This window comes from Carcharodon carcharias, chromosome 2 (assembly GCF_017639515.1).
Source record: "Carcharodon carcharias isolate sCarCar2 chromosome 2, sCarCar2.pri, whole genome shotgun sequence".
NCBI lineage: Eukaryota > Metazoa > Chordata > Chondrichthyes > Lamniformes > Lamnidae > Carcharodon > Carcharodon carcharias.
Window position 1 is genome coordinate 161,609,129 of NC_054468.1, and position 19,850 is coordinate 161,628,978.

The 19,850-nt window shown below is 43.5% G+C and overlaps 1 long non-coding RNA gene across 1 annotated transcript in view; it reads right to left on the bottom strand.

Annotated features, from left to right (window-relative positions):
* Positions 1-524: 524 nt before the first annotated feature.
* LOC121290813 overlaps positions 525-19,850 on the bottom strand; it is a 30,962-nt gene continuing 11,636 nt past the window's right edge. The window contains exons 2-3 of the long non-coding RNA XR_005945885.1: positions 4,942-5,004; positions 525-564 (exon numbers count right to left, since the gene is read on the bottom strand). This is a non-coding gene — a long non-coding RNA (uncharacterized LOC121290813). The remainder of the gene's footprint in view (positions 565-4,941; positions 5,005-19,850) is intronic.

Here is a 19,850-nt window from a genome sequence, read left to right on the forward strand (position 1 = left end):
AGTGTTTCTCTCCTGGCTGCCACCTCCTCTAGGAGGCACCAAGGCACTCATCGGAAAAATGCAGGGCCAATTGCCCCGCTGACCTGCCGTCCTGCCTGCCGTGTCCACCCACTGTGGCATCCATGCACACAACTTCCATGTCCTTCGGTGACAGCCTTCCTGGGCTGCCGAGGCAGTATTTGACAGGGTCGCCATTGAACCCGGCGGACATTAAGCCCCCAACCCCGTCCGCCCCTTTGCACTCATTCAAGGGCCGTGTCTCAAGCTGGGTGGGCCTTAATTGGCTTCCTGCATAAAATCTCATTGTGCTGCCGATCGCGGGTGGTGGTCAGCTTCCTAACCTCCCCTGCCCACCCCCGTCAAGCCCGCAGGCCAAGGGTAAAATTCTGCCCATATTTTATTCTCTTACCATAACCTCCATGTCCATTTTAGGGGTTAACCAACTTCTCACCCATTAAGTCTCTATCTGTCTCAAATACTTTGAACAAACAACCTTGTGGATGAATCACTTACTTGCATTCTCTGATTTAAAAATCGCAGTTTCTGATTCAGCAACTCTATTTCCTAAAGTAAAAGGCAAACAAAAACACATATGGATCTTCCAGTATTTTGTTATCAAACAGATTTCATAGTTGTTTGTCAAAACATAGGAATATAGGCCTTAGGAGAGAAGTAGGCCGTTCAGTCCTTCTCACCTGCTCAGCCATTCAATAAGATCATGGCTGATCTGGTTGTGGTCTCAGCTCCATTTTGCCATTTGCCCCTCATAGCTCTTGACTCCCTTGTCTATCAAAAATCTGTCTTACTCTGCCTTGAATAAATTCAATGACCCAGCCTCCACTGCTGTCTGGGAATGAGAATTCCACATACTAACAACACTTCAAGAGAAATAAATTCTCCTCAGCTCTGTCTTAAATGGCAGATTTCTTATTCTTAACCTCTGTCTCCTGGTTCTAGTCTCTCCCACAAGTGGAAACATCCTCCTAATACCTACCCTATCAAATCCCCTCAGGGTCTTATATGTTTCAAGAAGATCACGTCTCATTCTTCTAAACTCTAATGGGTACAGTCCAACCTGTCCAACATGAATGTGCAAGATTCCTATTTCGGAACAGGAATCTAAGATGGAGTAAAATATCAAGGTGATCAGATGTGCAGTAATTGGGCAGAGCTATAAAAGAAATGGCAGTAACTGTGGTTTGTGCCATCCATCGTTAGCCATGTTAGTAATTTGGCAGTGCAAATTCAGTTTCTTACAAATTAACATCTTTGTTGACATTGATAAATCATTTATTTTCAATAACTCAATGAGTTTTGAAACCGCTGCTATATTGTCTTGTATGCCTGGTCTAACTTCAGGCTTTTCCTGAAATTTGTCTTTCTTATCAAAGTGAGGATTGTTAGGGTTGGAGAATGCATGCTTCCAATTTCCGACACTCATGTTAGTCACAGGTACTGCCAGGTCAGCTGCTACTAAGACAGATATACTTAAACTCACAGCTATGCCTTTAACTTAAGGTTGCTTTGTTTTCAAACATAACATGGTAGTCACATCCCATCTTGTTCTTTCTGATGTGGCTGTTGATGTCATGGTTTGAGGGTGCATTGTGACAGACGATCCATGTCATTTAGCTGTTTTTGACTCACCACGATCTTGGTTTTATTCTAAGATTCAGTTTTGTAATCATTTTTTGCCCTTTTGATTCAATGTGGAGATCCTAATTATTGTTGGCTTTTACATGCCTTTGTTTTTAGCTTAAGCTGGGTGCTAATTCCAAATGCAAGAGTGATCCATTAAACCAGTGACACAATATAGATCAGCTTGAGAATGAGATGAGTATAGTGTGGTTATCAGTGAATAAAAGTCTTAGTTTATCTCTGGCCCTTTGTCTGCGGGGGTTGAAAATGGCACAATCTCTCCAGAGTTGACAGAGGTGCCCCTGTTTAAATCAGTTATGCAACATACAATATAACTGTGCAAGGAAGCCCAGAGGAGAACAAAGCAGGTACTTAGCCTTGTTTTCATGTTGCTTTCTTTCATTCATTTATGGGATGTGGTCTTTGCCAGTTGACAACCATAGCCAACTAGGTTATTTGAAACAGCTGCTGTATTGTTTTGTATGCCTGGTCAAATGTGGTTATTGCCCATCCCTTAATGCTTTTCAGCATGTGCCTTCTTGAGCTGCTGCTGTCTGTGTGATGTAGGTAGACTCACACTGCTGTTAGGTAGAGAGTTCCAGAATTTTGATTCTGTGGCAATGAAGGAACAGTTATACATTTCCAGTGTAACTTGGAAGGGAGCTTAGAGATGGTTATGGAAATATGTTCATGGTATCATCAGTGATTACAATGTCCATGTTATCAGTGTCATGAAAATATAATTATTTTCATAATATTATGATTTATTGTAAAAGTGGATTAATAGTGGGGTTTGGATAGTGTCTGTGTGTGTGTGGGATTTAATCGAATTGGACACAGCTGGTCTGGAGAATTTGAGTTATCAAAAAGAAGCTAGGTTTGAAATGCTAAATATGAAACACGGCTGCAGTTTTAGAATGTGAGGTGTGAGGAAAATTTGCATTTATAGATAAACCAGAGTAGTTTGGATTTCAAAGAGATTGTAAGAGGTTACACATAGCCAGAAGAAGCCAAGCCAAACAGTGTGTTTATTTTTCCCAAAGGTTATTGATAAAATTAGTACTATGAAAAGATATGTATTATGAGAGAGGTAAAGTTCCAAAAACACATGGGAACAATGGAATTCATATTAAAAAGGGAGAAACATGTATAACAGATATGAGGCAATGTGTCAGAAGGGAGAAGGCATTCTCAGATCTGACACAAGTGTGAAAAGCCTCTAGCTCTCTGCATCAAGTTGCTGTGTGCAGGAACCAAAGCTGAGAAAACTTATTTTGAATGTGACTGTCCAGGGTATTGCGTTACTTTGCCTGGGTCTGTTTAAATCTATTTGTTTTACTGCTGCCTTAATGGGGGTGTAACTGGAAGCCAGATTAATTCAGGGTTTTAGGAGTTATTATAGTAGTAATTTGTACACCTGTGTATATGCTTGAAATCTTTTCTTTTATTAATAAATGTTTAATTTATTGTTGTAAAAAAAACCTCTAAATCTTGGTGGACTTATTACTACTGAATTCAAGGCATGCATTTCAAAATAAAAATACAAATTGCAAAATTGTTGTGACTGCGTGATCAAGTTTCCCTCGTTAATTTGATCTGCGTGGCACACATCATCTGCCGTGTCATAGCACTGGTCTTAAAAGGACAAATAGATGTGCTGCACTGTTTCCTTCTCTGGTAATTGCATCAAAGGCTTTTGTGATTATCAATAAACATGAAGCCTAACTATTGCAATTGCTGCAGGCATTTCTGCTACGTATACTAGATTAAAAAGATTGTGCAAACGATTCCAAGCTCTGTATGAACTAATACCATGCTTCATGAAATACTCAAGTTGCAGTTGCAAACTTCACATAGGCAGCCCAAGATATTGGTCACTTGTTTAAATTAATAGGGATACAAATTTAGAGTCATGTTGCTTGATCCCTCTTGCCTACATTGAATGTATCAACTCCTTGAGGGCTGCTCTTACACAGTCCAATTTTATTGTTTTCTTTCAAGTTCTTTAAATAATTATGACTCAATGTTAACATCCAGCTTTGTGCAGATGGCCAAATAGCCTTATTCATTGTCCACTTCTTGAAGAATGTTGTCCAAACATCTTCAAACAAAATTGGCTAGCCTACCATAGACAACTAGGTTATTCTTGTCAGATTGAAATGATAAGTCTTTACTAAGTTGAGCTTTGAATGTTAGAATATTGTTCGATCATTTTTAAAGATCCAAACTCCTCCATAGGTCATTCTTCAGTCCAAAATTCATCACTTCAACACATCTTTGCATTAAATTTCACCTGCCATGAGTCTGCTCAATTCACCATCTATAGTCTGCCACTATTCTCCTGTTTATTATATTTTCCAGTTTTGTGCCATCTGCAAACTTAACAATTATGCCTCCTATATCCAAGCCTAGATCATTAATTTGTACCAAAAATATCAGTGGCCCTAAAGGAAAGGCTGGAGAACACCACTCTTCAGAATGAGAAATAACCCTTTGGGCAAGATTTTACCTCCAGGCTGGGAAACAGGGATCAGGGCTATTTCTGGGTCCCGAACTTTCCAGTCACTCATTGTGATTTTCACATGGGCATCCTCTGAATTAGTCTGGAGACAGGCTTGCCATCCAACTAAGGATGGCAGGCAGGCTCACAAAGCTGCAGGACCAATTAGAGGCCTTCCAGCTTCAAAGGAGCAGCAGGTGGCAATGGAGGATAAGTAAGAGAAAGAGGGGTTCAAGCTGAAAGTGACCTCTCCCTAAATTTTAAAAATAGCTTTTGCAACCAGGCCAATGCTGTGAGGTAAGGTGAAAAGGTGGAGGTTGGGCTCTAGGGGCTGCCCTGTAGCTGTACTTAGGCGAGTAGGGGATGGAACTTCAGGCCTGCCTGGAGTGCTAGTCCCCCTGCCTACCACGGAGCTGCCTCCAGGCACCCAAACTAACCCTGCCACCTGCAGGAAGGTGGAGGCCTACTGAAAAATCCTAGTCAGGATTTCATGTTAAAAGAAGTTAAAATCTGGAACTGCCCAAAAAGGCTGTGGTTGCTGAGTCAATTGAAATTTTCAACACTGAGATTGATCATTATTTTTAGGTAAGGATATAGATATGGAACAAAGGTAAGTAAATGGAATTGCAGTACAGGCCAGCATGACCTAACAGAATTGCAGACCAGCATGAGGAACTGAATGACCTACTCCTGTTCTTTGTTTTGAAGTAAAACAAATCAATGAGTCAATTCCTTCATTCAGTGCACAGGAGTTATATAATCCCATTAGTCAAATTCAATTGTTGATTGCAGAGAATGTCTACCTCATTTAGCTTGTCTTGCCGTCTCATTTTTATTTCTGGTGCCAATTCCTCTATTCTCTCAATCTGAAAATAAATTACCAAAGGACATCAATAAAATTACTGGTATTTCAATACTGAAGGGAAATGTACAATAATAGTTACTTCTTATATTTTACAATGCACAGCTTTATATAAACACTGTTGATGTTGTGCTTATTGTGTAACCATTAAGCCAACATTGTTATACATTCTAATAAACAATGAAAACATTAAGCCCATTCCCCAAAACTGTTTTGTACATGCTAAACTGAGGTAAGTATCCTTGGCTTAACTCAAAGAATAATCACATTTCTATTCAATCTCATTATATTTTTCAAAAATATCTCAAAATACCGCACATAAAATAAATTACTTAAGTGACATTACTGACGTTACGTGGCAATAGATAGGCATGTGAATAATAAAATGGTCTGATCCTCTGACTCCCCCATCCCTGACTCTCCGACTCCCCCTCAACCCTCCAATTCTTCATTATCTTCCAACCCCCACCTCACCCTACAACTCCCCATGATCCTCCAACCCCCACCCCACCCTCTAACTCCCCCATGACCCTCCAACCCCAACCCCACCCTCCGACTCCCATGACCCTCCAACCCCCACCCCGCCCTCCAACTCCCCCATGACCCTCCAACTCCCACCCCATCCCCCAAACCCCCATGATCCTTCGACTCCCAACCCACTCACTGCCACCCCCAACCCTCCACAATTCCCTTCCTAACCCTCCAACTCTCACACCAACCTGACCCAAACTCATCACCCTACACAGCCTCCCACCAACAGCCCTGCCACTTGCCACTCGACTCGTCCTGCCACCTGCCATCTACCACTCTACCCAGCCTGGCACCCTACCCAGATGGCACCCTACCCACTTATCTCACTCGCACTCATTCACTAAGACAGTGAAAAGCTATTTAAATGTCCCAAAGCTTTTCACTTTGTTAGTGAATGAAGACTTAACAAAATATTGCAGCTAGTGCCAGTAAAAAAGGGTGTGGCTTGGCTTCCCCCAATGATCCTGCCCTACAAAGAAAGACTTCAAGGACAGGTATGCTCCGCATTTCTGAAGAAGCCTGGTTTGGAAGTCTGGGCCAAGAATGCAGAGCTCTAGTGTTAGGTAAAAAAAAAAGAAGCAGAATGGCAATCCAAAAGTGATTGGAATTCCTTGGAAGATAAGGCCCATTAGGTTTAAACAGTAGTGTGTCCTCTTTAGCAATTCCTAGTCTACAAGTGTATTGTTGTTTCAATGTCCCTTAGTCATTATATAAAAACAAGGAACTGGTTTCAACAACTTGCTATGATCACCTTGTAAATTAATTCAATATTTGAGGTCAAAAAACTGTATAAATCATTTATGGCATTTCTGAAACCTTCTGTTGAACATATCAGGACCCTACTATTTGCCACACTAAGAATCTAAAACAACATAGGACATTGCAGAAAAGTTTTAATCAGCATAAAAGCAAAATACTGCGGATGCTGGAAATCTGAAACAAAAACAAAAATAGCTGGAAAAATTCAGCAGGTCTGACACCTACGGAGAGGAATACAGTTAACATTTTGAGTCCATATGACTCTTCATCAGAACTAAGGGAACATAGAAATTAGGTGAAATATAAGCTGGTTGAGGGGTGATGGGACAGGTAGAGCTGGTTAGAGGGCCAGTGATAGGTGGAGGCAAAGACGATACTGCCAAAGATGTCATAGACAAAAGGACAAAGAGGTGTTGATGGTGATGATATTAGCCAAGGAATGTGCTAATGGTGACATTAAGGATAGAAAGCAGGATGAGCAAGTGACAGATGGCTCTAGTAGGGGTGGGGCGGGGGGAAGGGATCAAAATAGGCTAATAGGTGGAGATAAAGCAATAGATGGAAATAGATTTGAAAATAATGGAAATAGGTGGGAAAAGAAAAATATATTTAAAAAATTATAAATTATTGGAAAAAGGGAGATCGGAAAGGAACAGGAGGGGATGGAGGAGAGAGTTCATGATCTGAAGTTGTTGAATTCAATGTTAAGTCCAGAAGGCTTTAAAGTGCCTAGTCGGAAGACGAGGTGCTATTCCTCCAGTTTGCGTTGAGCTTCACTGGAACATTGCAGCAGGCCAAGGATGGACATGTGGGCATGAAAGCAGAGTGGGTATGTTGAAATGGCAAGCGCCAGGGAGGTCTGTGTCATGCTTGCGGACAGACCAAAGGTGATCTGCAAAGCGGTCACACAGTCTGCGTTTGGTCTCTCTGATGTAGAGGAGACCACATTGGGAGCAGCGAATGCAGTAGACTAAATTGAGGGAAGTGCAAGTGAAGTGCTGCTTCACTTGAAAGGAGTGTTTAGGCCCTTGGACGGTGAGGAGGGGGGAAGTGAAGGGGCAGGTGTTGCACCTTCTGCGGTTGCATGGGAAGGGGCCGTGGGAGGGGGTTGAGGTGTAGGGGGTGATGGAGGAGTGGACCAGGGTATCCCGGAGGGAATGATCCCTGTGGAATGCTGCCAGTGGGGTGAAGGGACGATGTGTTTGGTGGTGGCATCATGCTGGAGTTGGCAGAAGTAGAGGAGGTTGATCCTTTGAATGTAGAGGCTGGTGGGGTGATAGGTGAGGACAAGGGGGACCCTATCATTGTTCTGGGAGGGAGAGGAAGGTGTGAGGGTGGATGCACGGGAGATGGGCCGGACATGGTTGTGGGCCCTGTCAACTATCGTGGATGGAAAACCTCAGGTAAGGAAGAAGGAAGACATGTCAGAGGAACAGTTTCTTGGCTAATATCACCACAGTCAACACCTCTTTGTCCTTTTGTCTATGACATCTTTGGCAATATCTTCTTTGCCTCCACCTATCACTGGCCCTCTAACCAGCTCTACCTGTCCCATCCCCCTCAACCAGCTTATATTTCACCTAATTTCTATATTTCCTTAGTTCTGATGAAGACTCATACGGACTCGAAACATTAACTGTATTCCTCTCCGCAGATGCTGTCAGACCTGCTGAGTTTTTCCAGCTATTTTTGTTTTTGTTTTAATCAGCACACCTAGTTAGCCAAGGTAAGTGAAGGCACAAGTGCCCAGAAGCGGAAGCTTGGCTGACCTCCAACTCCATAACATTCACACTGTTTAAATGCAAAAAATACCTCAGCAATCACTCCCTCTTCCACCACCACACCCTGCACACACAACTCTGTCCTCGCATTCCACTGTTCCTCATGCTACTTCCTGACACCAAGGTGGCAGTGTTTGAGTGAAATGTGAAGAGGCTGCTACACGGCCTACACCTCAAAGTATGATCACCGTGAAATGTCAACAGAAACCTTCAGGTAATTCAAATCTGAATTAATCCTTTATATTGCTTTACATTCTTTGCAAATGAAAAGGTCATCCATAATCAGTGGCAATTAAGTATCACAAGTGAAGAAACAGCAATCATCAGGTCCAGAGTAGGCATCAGAACGCAGTTCTACAATTTCTAGATGCACCAGAAGATAGCAGTAGATGTGGTAGTGGAGAATGGCCAGGTTCTGGTTGCTAAATTAATCATTAGTAAGAGTGCACCTTCTGAAGATGAATGATCGTCCACCCCTTTGTAACAGAAAGCAGGATCTGATGGTCAGCCGGACAACTCGAGTGAATCCATTCATGCATCTAATCCACTGCGCCATTATACTTATTGAATCACTAACTGTAAGAAATGGTATGTTTCAGAATATTATAGAATATCTGTGGAATTAGCAGGCACAGTATGAGGCCACCTGGTGCCTATTACTCTTCTCTAAAAAAACACAAGCTGTCCGTGTCAGGGACTGAGGTAAAACAAAGATCATGGTCATGGAGAGTGATGTTTTCGAGAGGGCCATATAGAGGCCAATAGACTCTCTAGACATTTCTGAACTGATCGTAGGGAGTTTTGTGGCTCCTTGTGTACCTTTTATATATATATATATACACACACAAGTGCCTGGCAGGAGTTAACAAAAGGCACTCAGCATGAGAATAACTAAGAGGTGACCTCGAGCCAATTTGGGGCGGGGGGGGGAGGTGCCTCGGGCACTTGTCTTTTGGTCATCGGCCAGATGCACTGGAACATGTGATTGATATAGGATAAGCAACTAGCCCCTAGAATTAAAGTATCTTAACAAGTGCTTGGGAGGTCAAGGGGGAAGTGCTTATCAGGCAGCTGCCTTCTTCATATGGAGGAAGGCTGGGGAAGAGCAAGGAAGACTGTGAGAAGAGCTACTTAACATTTCCACTGGAGAGCATAATTCTGCTCCCACAAATTACAGAGACCAATACTCACTGTGCGTCATCCACCTGTTTGTTGCCTGGGACTGGTAAGTCACTCTCAACTGTCGTGGGTTGCATGTTTTTTCTGTATAGTTAGCTTATGTGTCATAGTTGAACTGTTGCTTCTTATAAACACTTAGTAAATTACTTCAAATTCACTTATGAGCTGCTCCATTTTTTGAGGTAATCTGTGACTTTTTCTTCTTCAGTTCTCTATCCGTGGGCAGGTCCAAACCACAGTGCCACAATCTCCGTCATGGCTAGGGCAAGAAGACAGGCTCCAAATCCACCCCTGCCGGAACAGGAATTGACTCCTATATTATTGGCACCATCTAATCCACATGCCAGTCATCCTGAGTAAGCAAAGCATACTGTTGCTTTTATGAATGGATTTTAATTTAGCCTGAGTTATCGTGTACTGTACGATCACTGGGCCACCTAAGCAAACCGCCCCCAGCCCCACCCCACTTCCAGGGATTCTGAGTTGCTATGAAAGATACACTTCTACATGCAAGTTGTAGTGTGGAACTATATTGGAGTGATGGTAAAGGCTCCAACATTCTTTCCATCACGTGGATGACCAGGAATCTCTCCCAATCTTACCACCTGTCATTGGTTTCACTGTGTTATGATCACACCTTCCTTGACCATCAAGTCCTGGGGTGGAACTTGAACCAAGAGCTTCTGGCTCAGAGGCAGGGACACTACTCATTGCGCCAATCTGTGACTCAGAGCTAAAACTTAGAGAGCTCAGATATACCCACTCAGGAGAACCTAACTCGTTTAATGGAGGGAATATCACAGGGTGAACAACATGGCACAAGTAAGCTGCAGGATAATGAGGAGGAATTAGCTAGCTCTTCCTAGGGATGGCAGGTCTGAAACAATTGGCCTCAGCCAAGGAACCCAAAGACCCAGATCTCAGGAGCCCAGTCTTTCAAACAATTCTGATTTAGGAACACAGCTCTTGTGCAAGTGGTGAAGACAGTTTGCTCTGAGATAGTACAATAGGAAAAGTTTTCATGTGAGCTATTAGCCCAACTGAGGCCATGGCCAGCACAAATAGGCTGTAAGGACCAGTCACAGATCCAAACTCAACCCCATTTCCCAACCCAAGCCACACCCCTACCCCACCCTCCCCCCAACCAAAGCCAGCACAAGAGGGACTTAGTGAACACATCAGTGGCATGAGACTGGAAGCAGGTCCAGCATGGGCATTAGCATCACTGAGACAATTCCCACTTCAGCACTGAGGGCCCCATCAATATAATCCCAGCCAGCAAACACACCATTTCTTCCACGAAGTTAGCTATCATATTGGAGTCAGATTTTAAGTTCATGTGTAGAAAAAGATTTAAGCCAAGGAGTAGGCACAGTGACGGGAAATAGCAACAGAAAATAATGAAGTGACAATCAGCAAATATGATAAGGAAAACGTGGATAAGACACAAAAATGGGTGCAGAGAGCACAATGTCAATTGACCCATGCCCATTCATTCCAATGTGGACAGCATGAAAACTTCATGTTGTCTGCTAATTCAAATGATAGTAGCATGCAGGTCAGTGCTAAATGTGCTGCTGAATGGCTGTGCACAACAGTAGGAGGCCCAAGTTCATGGCCTAGACCACTTAAACTTAGTCTGCATTACTTAAAGCCAGTCTCACCTCTTAAAGGGGAGATGCATTTTGCAACTTAATGCAGAGGGCATCCTGAGCAGGACTAAGAATGAAATAGCACAAAAATGGAAACAGCATGCTTCAAGATTCTCAGGCATGGGAGATAATCAGGAAGAGAGAGATCCTGTACACCCCCCAGAAGCCAGAAAACTGTCCAGGCAGACATTGAAAAAGAAATAGGAGCAGGTAGCCATTACTCGCAATGCAAGTGGTCCAGTGCTAAGGATCTGGAAATAGTGCAGGAAGAGCTTTAATGATCTTACATAAGTGATAAGGTCAGTTAATGCATCTTCTTGTGCTTACAAATCCTTACAAGTGAACCAATAGTCTCATACGTTGCTCCATTCACCAACCACCCCTCACCTACCTACCGCCATTCGCTACCAAACATGTCTCATATTTCACACTCATAGCTTCACTTCAACTTCACACACTTCACACTGCTGCAAGCTTCACATCCTCAATTCATTGCTTTAACACAGTGTCAGCTATTCAATTATTACAACCACATCTCACAAACACATTGCACCATGCTCACTGACACACTTCTGTGATAAAATGGAGTGCTATGTATCTTTAAGAGAATGTAACTGACCATATGGCTGTATTGACCAATTGCTATACAGCACGGGTACTTGGGTAACAGTAAGTCTAGAGCTGGAGGTGATTGAAGAAGCACACATGGTGTTAGTGCTCTGTTCTTAGTTCCAATAAACCACCAGTGTTTGTTCAGTTAATTGGTCTGTCTGCCTATATCGTTTCAAGCACCAACTAATGTGTTAATATCAAGGGCACAGATCATGGTCGCTGGGCAAAGTGAACCTGATAACCAAAAACATAAAACTGGCAATGAGGAAACCAGATCAATTGACGGCAATCAAGGAAGCTGTGGTAAGACAGCTACGTTACTTCACCACTATCTTCAAGCTGTTTGAAAGCGCATTCTCCTTAGTCATTGAGTAAGCTGTGGTTTGGGCATTTGAATCATTCGATTCCATTTCTGATGACTGGTCTCATTATGTCAACTGCCTAGCGTTCTCTTTTGCCGCTAATGACACCATCAGGAAGGACAGGAAGAGGGCGATTCTTTAGTCCACACAAGGGAGCAAGTCACATGGGCTGATCCACAGCCTCACGTCACCGAACACACCGATACGAAGACTTTCGCAAGTTAGTAAATATTGTCAAAAACCACCTGAAGCCAAAGCCCTCAGCCACTAGGCAACGTTGTAAATTCAATTCAAGGAATAGGCTTCCAGGAGAACAATCGCTGGCTATTTGGCTGCTTTAAAGGATTTAATGGAATATTGTGAGTTTGGAACTTCAATTAATGACATGTTGAGAGACCAACTGATATGCGGAATTGGGAACGATGCTGTTCAAAAGCGATTGCTATCTGAAACCAGTCTAGACTTCAGTAAGGCATTAGAATTGGTAACAGCCATGGACAGCACTGTTAGAGACTTGGAAGCAATAAAAGATACACAAAATGGTGCTGTCCATCTTGTAGGGTGGGAAGGGCCGGTAACAAATTGCACGAGAACGTCGGACTCCGCAGAAAGGTGGGGAACGCCCACTATGTACAGACCATTGAAGAACAACAGTACTACAGTGAAAACCACAATATTAATGAGAGAAATGCATCCAGGCAACCTACAGGCGATTGACAGTTCAGAAATATCGAATGCTTTTTTTGCCAACACAATGGTCACATAATGTGGCACTGTGAAGATAGGCTGAGACAGCATTTTAAAATCAAAAGTAGAAATCATGAAATCTGTCTCGTTGAAGAACCAGAGGAAGCAGAATCTGACATCTATTCATTATACAACCGGAAAGTGGATAGAACTGAGCCAATCCAGGTAGTCATTACTATCAATGAACAACCATTCAACATGGAGGTCGATACTGGGGCATCAATGCCTGTCATAGGAGAATGTATGTTCAGATACTTGAATAAAGGAGTCCATCCCTTAAGTTTGGAAGAATCAGGCAACAAATTAGGGACATTCACAGGTGAAGAAATAAGAGTGAAAGAGATATATCAAGTCCTGGTGCAGTATGGGGATCAGTCTGCAAATTCACCCCTTATAGTAGTTGCTGGGGCAGACCTCAGTTTAACTGGTCGCATCTGGTTCAAAAAGATTAAACTGCAAGAATAAAGGGCCAAGAATTTTCAAATCAGAACGAGAAACTTACAGGAACTGTTACAAAAGTACTTTTCCATTTTCAGTGACCAGCTAGGAAAGAGTCGTGGGCCACAAGCCAAAATTCACATAGACCCTAACGCAATCCCCAGATTTATCAGAGCCAGACCAGTCCCTTAGGCTCCACGGGGCAAGGTCGAGACAAGGAAAAGTTGCATATCTTACAACCGGCCCAATTTTGTGCGTGAGTGTAGTGAAGCCAGACCAAAGTGTTCACTTATGCAGTGACTATAAATTGACTATAAGGTGATTGTAAACAGTGTGGCATCACATATTCAAAACTCAACATGAAACACACCTACCAGCAGGAAGAGTTGGAAGAAGGCTCTAGGGTATTGGTGACCATCAATACACATCGAGGGTTGTATCAATATATTCAACTGCCCTTTGGGGTCTCATCAACATGTGCTATTTTCCAGCATACCATGGAAAACCTACTTCAAGGACTGTCCCATATCATTATCTATCTGCAATATGTCTTAGTCACTGGACTAACTGACAAAGAAAATTCAGCTAATTTGCAGGAGGTGCTGAAACACTTCCCACAAGCGGGGGTACCCTCAGGTGCACATCCCTAAAGTACAGTTGTGAAATACATTGGCGTGATTGACTGGATGGTTTAGTGTGGGGGGGATGATTCTGGAAAGCAAAGCTTATAATTAGATGCAAAAGCATTAAAATGATGTCTCCAATGTGCGGCGGCAGGAAATGTGGCCCGCCATTGAAGGGTGGAGCAGACAATCGTAAACTGCTTTCACAACGGCATGAAACCAATTTTTGGCCTACTCAACATATTGTCTGCCCCTGCCTGCCATGATGCCTGACACCAACGGGGCTGGAAAATTCAGTTCTCAAGGGCAATTAGGGTTGGGCAATAAATGTTGGCTAAGCCAGCAACATCCCCGTCGCATGAACGAATAAAAAAACTTCCAAATGGTCATTTGCTATTTCAATTCATAACTCTGACCTGCTGATCGCTTGCCAAGTCAATTCACTCTCATACTTACATTTCTGTCCTCAGTCTGCTGCAACGTTCCATACACAAGGTTAAGGAACAACACGTCATAATCCGATTAGGCACTTTACAGCCTTCTGGACTCAACAACTTCAGACCATGAGCTTCATCCTTCATTTTGTATTGTGTCCCCCAGAACCAGTCTGTATCTTGTCCCTCCGGGACACCCTGGTCCACTCCTCCATCACCCCCTACTCCTCAACCCCCTCCTATGGCACAACCCCTTGCCCACGCAAAAGATGCAACACCTGCCCCTTCACTTCCTCTCTCCTCACCGTCCAAGGACCCAAACACTCCTTTCAAGTGAAGCAGCATTTCACTTGCATTTCCCCCAACTTAGTCTACTGCATTCGTTGCTCCCAATGTGGTCTCCTCTACATTGGAGAGACCAAACGTAAACTGGGCGACCGCTTTGCAGAACACCTGCGGTCTGTCCGCAAGAATGACCCAAACCTCCCTGTCGCTTGCCATTTTAACACTCCACCCTGCTCTCTTGCCCACATGTCTGTCCTTGGCTTGCTGCATTGTTCCAGTGAAGCCCAACGCAAACTGGAGGAACAACACCTCATCTTCCGACTAGGGACTTTACAGCCTTCCGGACTGAATATTGAATTCAACAACTTTAGGTCGTGAGTCCCCTCCCCCATCCCCACCCCCTTTCTGTTTCCCCCTTCTTTTTTTCCCCAATAAATTATAAAGATTTTCCTTTTCCCACCTATTTCCATTATATAAAATAAAAAAAAAAACCCACTAGAGCTATACCTTGAGTGCCCTACCATCCATTCTTAATTAGCACATTCGTTTAGATAATATCACCAACTTTAACTTTAACACCTATGTGTTCTATTGTACTATTGTTGTTGACATCTTTTGATGATCTGCTTCTATCACTGCTTGTTTGTCGCTACAACCACACCAACCCCCTCCACCTCTTTGTCTCTCTATCTCTCCGCCCCCCACACACACACCTTAAACCAGCTTATATTTCAGCTCTTTCCTGGACTCAAACTCAAGTTCTGTCGAAGGGTCATGAGGACTCGAAACGTCAACTCTTTTCTTCTCCGCCGATGCTGCCAGACCTGCTGAGTTTTTCCAGGTAATTCTGTTTTTGTTTTGGATTTCCAGCATCCGCAGTTTTTTTGTTTTTATCTCTGTATCTTGTTCTCATGTTTTGCTTTCAGACAGCACTGACCTTTATTCTGCTATTAACACCTACTCTGGGTCAATGCTTTGTTCCTTTACTACGACCATTCCCACTCTCTTGTTCTTTTGCTCCATGACGTCTTTGTAATTTAATCTCCTTTGCCCGATCCCTGATTTTCTCTTTTTCCTCCACCTTCAACAGCATAAAACCCATCACCTCTCTTCAGTTCCAAAGAAGTCATACTGAACTTGAAATGTTAACTCTGTTTCTCTCTCCACGGATGCTGCCAGACCTGCTGCAGTTTTCCAGAACTTTCTGTTTCTGATCCAAAAGAAGGTGTATCCAGCTCCAGCTTCTGTAATTTGACTTTGTCATCTAGACAAGTCTCACTTAATGCTACTCTGTGGATGTTGTAACTGGCAAGTTCTTTCCCAACCAGTCCTGTTCCTCTCTCTGTCTGTCTGTCTGCTCTGGCATAGTTCATGAGTGTTCACATTTTCCACATGCCAATTGTAATCTGCATTAACTATATCTTCTTTACACTTGTTCAACCATTGTAATGGGATCCCTGTAAAGTGCATGGATAGAAGATTGTCTGTCTGGCAGGAGGCAGAGCGTGGGGATAAGGGGGTCCTTCTCAGGATGGCGGCCGGTGACTAGTTGAGTTCTGCAGGGGTCAGTGTTGGGACCACAACTTTTCACTTTATACATTAATGATCTAGATGAAGGAACTGAGGGCACCCTGGCTAAATTTGCAGATGATACAAAGATAGGTGGAGGGACAGGTAGTATTGAGGAGGTGGGGAGGCTGCAGAAGGATTTGGACAGGTTAGGAGAATGGACTAAGAAGTGGCAGATGGAATACAACGTGGAGAAGTGTGAGGTCATGCACTTTGGTAGGAAGAATAGAAGCATAGACTATTTTCTAAATGGGGAGAGAATTCAGAAATCTGGAGTGCAAAGGGACTTGGCAGATCTAGTCCAGGATTCTCTTAAGGTTAACTTGGAGGTTGAGTCAGTAGTTAGGAAGGCAAATGCAATGTTGGCATTTATTTCGAGAGGACAGGGATGTGCTGCTGAGGCTTTACAAGGCTCTGGTCAGACCACATTTAGAATATTGTGAGCAGTTTTGGGCCCCGTATCTCAGGAATGATGTTCTGGCCCTGGAGAAGGTCCAGAGGAGGTTCATGAGAACGATCCCAGGAATGAAAGGCTTAAAATATGAGGAAAGTTTGAGGACTCTGGGTCTATACTCGATAGAGTTTAGAAGGACGAGGGGGGATCTGATTGAAACTTACAGAATACTGAAAGGCCTGGATAGAGTGGACGTGGGGAAGATGTTTCCATTAGTAGGAGAGACTAGGACCCGAGGGCACAGCCTCAGAGTAAAGGGAAGACCTTTTAGAACAGAGATGAGGAGAAACTTCTTTAGCCAGAGTGGTGAATCTATGGAATTCATTGCCACAGAAGGCTGTGAAGGCCAGGTCATTGAGTGTATTTAAGACCGAGATAGATAGGTTCTTGATTGGTAAGGGGATCAAAGGTTACGGGGAGAAGGCAGGAGAATGGGGTTGACAAACTTATCAGCCATGATTGAATGGCAGAGCAGACTCGATGGGCCGAATGGCCTAATTTCTGCTCCTATGTCTTATGTCTTATGGTCTAAACTGACCCAGGTAGCTGAAACAGACAATATTTAGGACAGCTTGTTTCCAGCCTCTTCCTCATGTGATGGAGTTGAGCAGCGCAATCTTGAAGAGGGCTGCTCAGTCACTCAGGGGGCTGTCAAAGTCCACTGCCACTTCAATCCAATGAAAGACAACCCTATGGCCTGGGCTGCCTGTGTGCAGGATTGCATGTACAGCTTCCATTGTATCCTCATCTCCTATTTCATCACTTGAAGACTGTATGGTAATGAATTGGTGGCTGATGTCATGACTTGCACATGAAGTAGATTGTAGTGAGGGGGATTTGCGCTGTGTCAACCTTATTCTCTCATCCAGGCACATCTGAATCCAATGGCAAGACAGCTGGAAATGATTCTGGATATAGTGGATGACGTTGGTACCTTGAGTGCCTCTTTGCATTCCACAATGCTTTGCTTAGTCACCCTTATGGTCACTGAATTTGTGATGAACTTTTCCACCCATTCCACCCAGTAAGAATTCGCAGGTAAGGATAGGCAGTTCTGCGGTTTGCTAGGGTTTGGCCATTGTTGCATGCAAATAGCTACTTGAAATCACAGGAGATAGTTGGATATCAGTGAGGGCCAACAGAAGGTGAAGCACTCTAAAGAGTATGACAAGTCCCCTCTTTACAGAGATACAACTCTTCCCGGGGGTTCCCCATACACCCTTCTCAAGCTCCAGCCTCTGGGGAGACATTTCATTGTAGTACCAAGATAGAGAACGGTACAAGAAAGATACTTTCTTTTTTGTTAGCATGTTACAATGATTATTTTGATGAACTATGAATTGAATGTCCATTTGCTTTTGGGTTTTATGTCTGCAGTCACATGAGGGACATGCCAATAAGTGTTGACAGGAAGAGGGTGAGATGATGGTTCTTGAGTGAGGAAAGATGAGGAGAATGGGACAGCTGGTGAATGACAGGTGATTGGTCAGTGGAAGGACCAGTCAATGAGCTGTCCTTCTAGAGTCCTGGCAGAAAGGGACTGCCTTCTCTACTCCTCCCCCTACTCCATCCACTCTTCCTTATCTTCCTGCTTCCCCTCATTTTATCTTCTGGTGGTAAGGGATGCTCCCTCAATTTGGCAAAGAAGAAATATATGCAAAGTGTGGTCACAACTCTGGATACTCGCTCAGCGATGTACTACAGGACTCCTTAACAGTCCAGATGGCAGAAGCTTGACCGTGGATGGTGCTTGAGTGCTTGATGATGCAGTATGGCTCTCATTGTACTCCTGTTAAGCATTTTTGGGTGGGTTCCTGACCAGGTGCATTAGCCCTGTTAGTCTTGTGTCCCAATAGCCAGCCTCTCATTTGGAAGGGGTGTTTGGAAAACAGGGGCAGAGGGATGCTGTAGAATGAATTACTGCTGCCAGGATACGGTCACAGGCTTGCCTGATGCATTGCCTATAATTGCAAACTAGCTGCATGTTGAAGGAATGGAATTCCTTTCTATTGGTAAGATTATAGCATTCTGATGGGAAGCCGACAAGGCAAAGTGCATGCAGTTAATGGCACCAAGAACCATGGGGAAGTGTTCCCTGAAGACCCTCCATAGATATGGCCTCCTCCTCTGTGTCCTGCTCTTTTTCCTCACTCTTCTGATAGCTCATCCTGCTCTGTGGTGTCCTCCTTCATGCTCCCAGTCACGTATACATGATAGGCCTAGAAGCCCAGCCAGGTCTGGAGGAAAGTAATTTGTGACAAAAATAACAGCAGGAGGCCTGGCAAGTGGAGCAGATTTCAACCCATAAATAAACTAAACTTCCAACAGCTCTAAAACTCAACCAAAAATGTCTAGAATTCAAGCGACAGCCAAAGTTAATTATCCAGCAACTGACCTGTAACCCCAGTGTTTTAAATACTACTTGTGTGTGACCCTTCATGCAATTTAGCATCATGATCTACTGAGAAAGGTAAAGGCAAGGCATTTGACTGAGTGGGACATCAAAATGGCTTCAAACCAGCATTGTACTCACTATCTGCCTGCTCCACATTTTGTTTATGGTTCCTAAGCACGTGGGTGGTAACTATTTAACAAAGATGGTGCATTGTGTGTATTTGGGTGGCCACATAGTGCCTAAGAAAGGACACTCCACAGCCCAACTGAACTCCCATTTATAATGCTATTTACTTGCAATAGTACTAAACTTCCTTAAGGTGCAAATATCTTTGTTTTCCTTCTCTCTCCAAAGCCCCTTATTGTCAGTTATTTTGTAGGGATTTTGCTTAACCAACTACAGTGGAAATGCAGTACTATATGTTTAAAATGCAGTATTTTTTTTCAATTAATTATATGATTATAAAAATCATTTTTTATAAAATCATACAACACAGAGGAGGTCATTCAGCCCATTGTATCTCCAATGACCGGCACCTTGAACAAGTATTCATTCATAATCATCCAGGACCGACTGACTGACCTCACCAACAATGGGCTGAATTTGAATGCTGGATTTGGGACTCCTAGGTTGAGGTCAAAAGCGTGCCCTGAGCCTACACTTGCTGGCAGCGGGACTGGCTTGGCAATTTTACAGCAGGCAGCCTCCTACTTGACCTGCCATACAATTAAAAACAGCGAATATGCTCCTGATGCTGCTGCCCACTGGCAGGACACCATCAGGGAACCATCCCAAAGCAGCTCCCTGCTATTTTCCCACCCCCTCCCGCCTCTCAGCCCACCACCTGGAGTCAGTCAAATTCTGCCCAGTGACTGAGTTCAGCAGCAAGGCATGTGATAACTATCCCTCTCTGGCACTGACACAAACACCAACAAGCCTAAGAAACACAAAAAGCCTCACCCCTAAGACAGAGAGCTCAGACTTTTAATTTAACAGCTTAAATTGTACAAAATGTTGTAAACAATATTT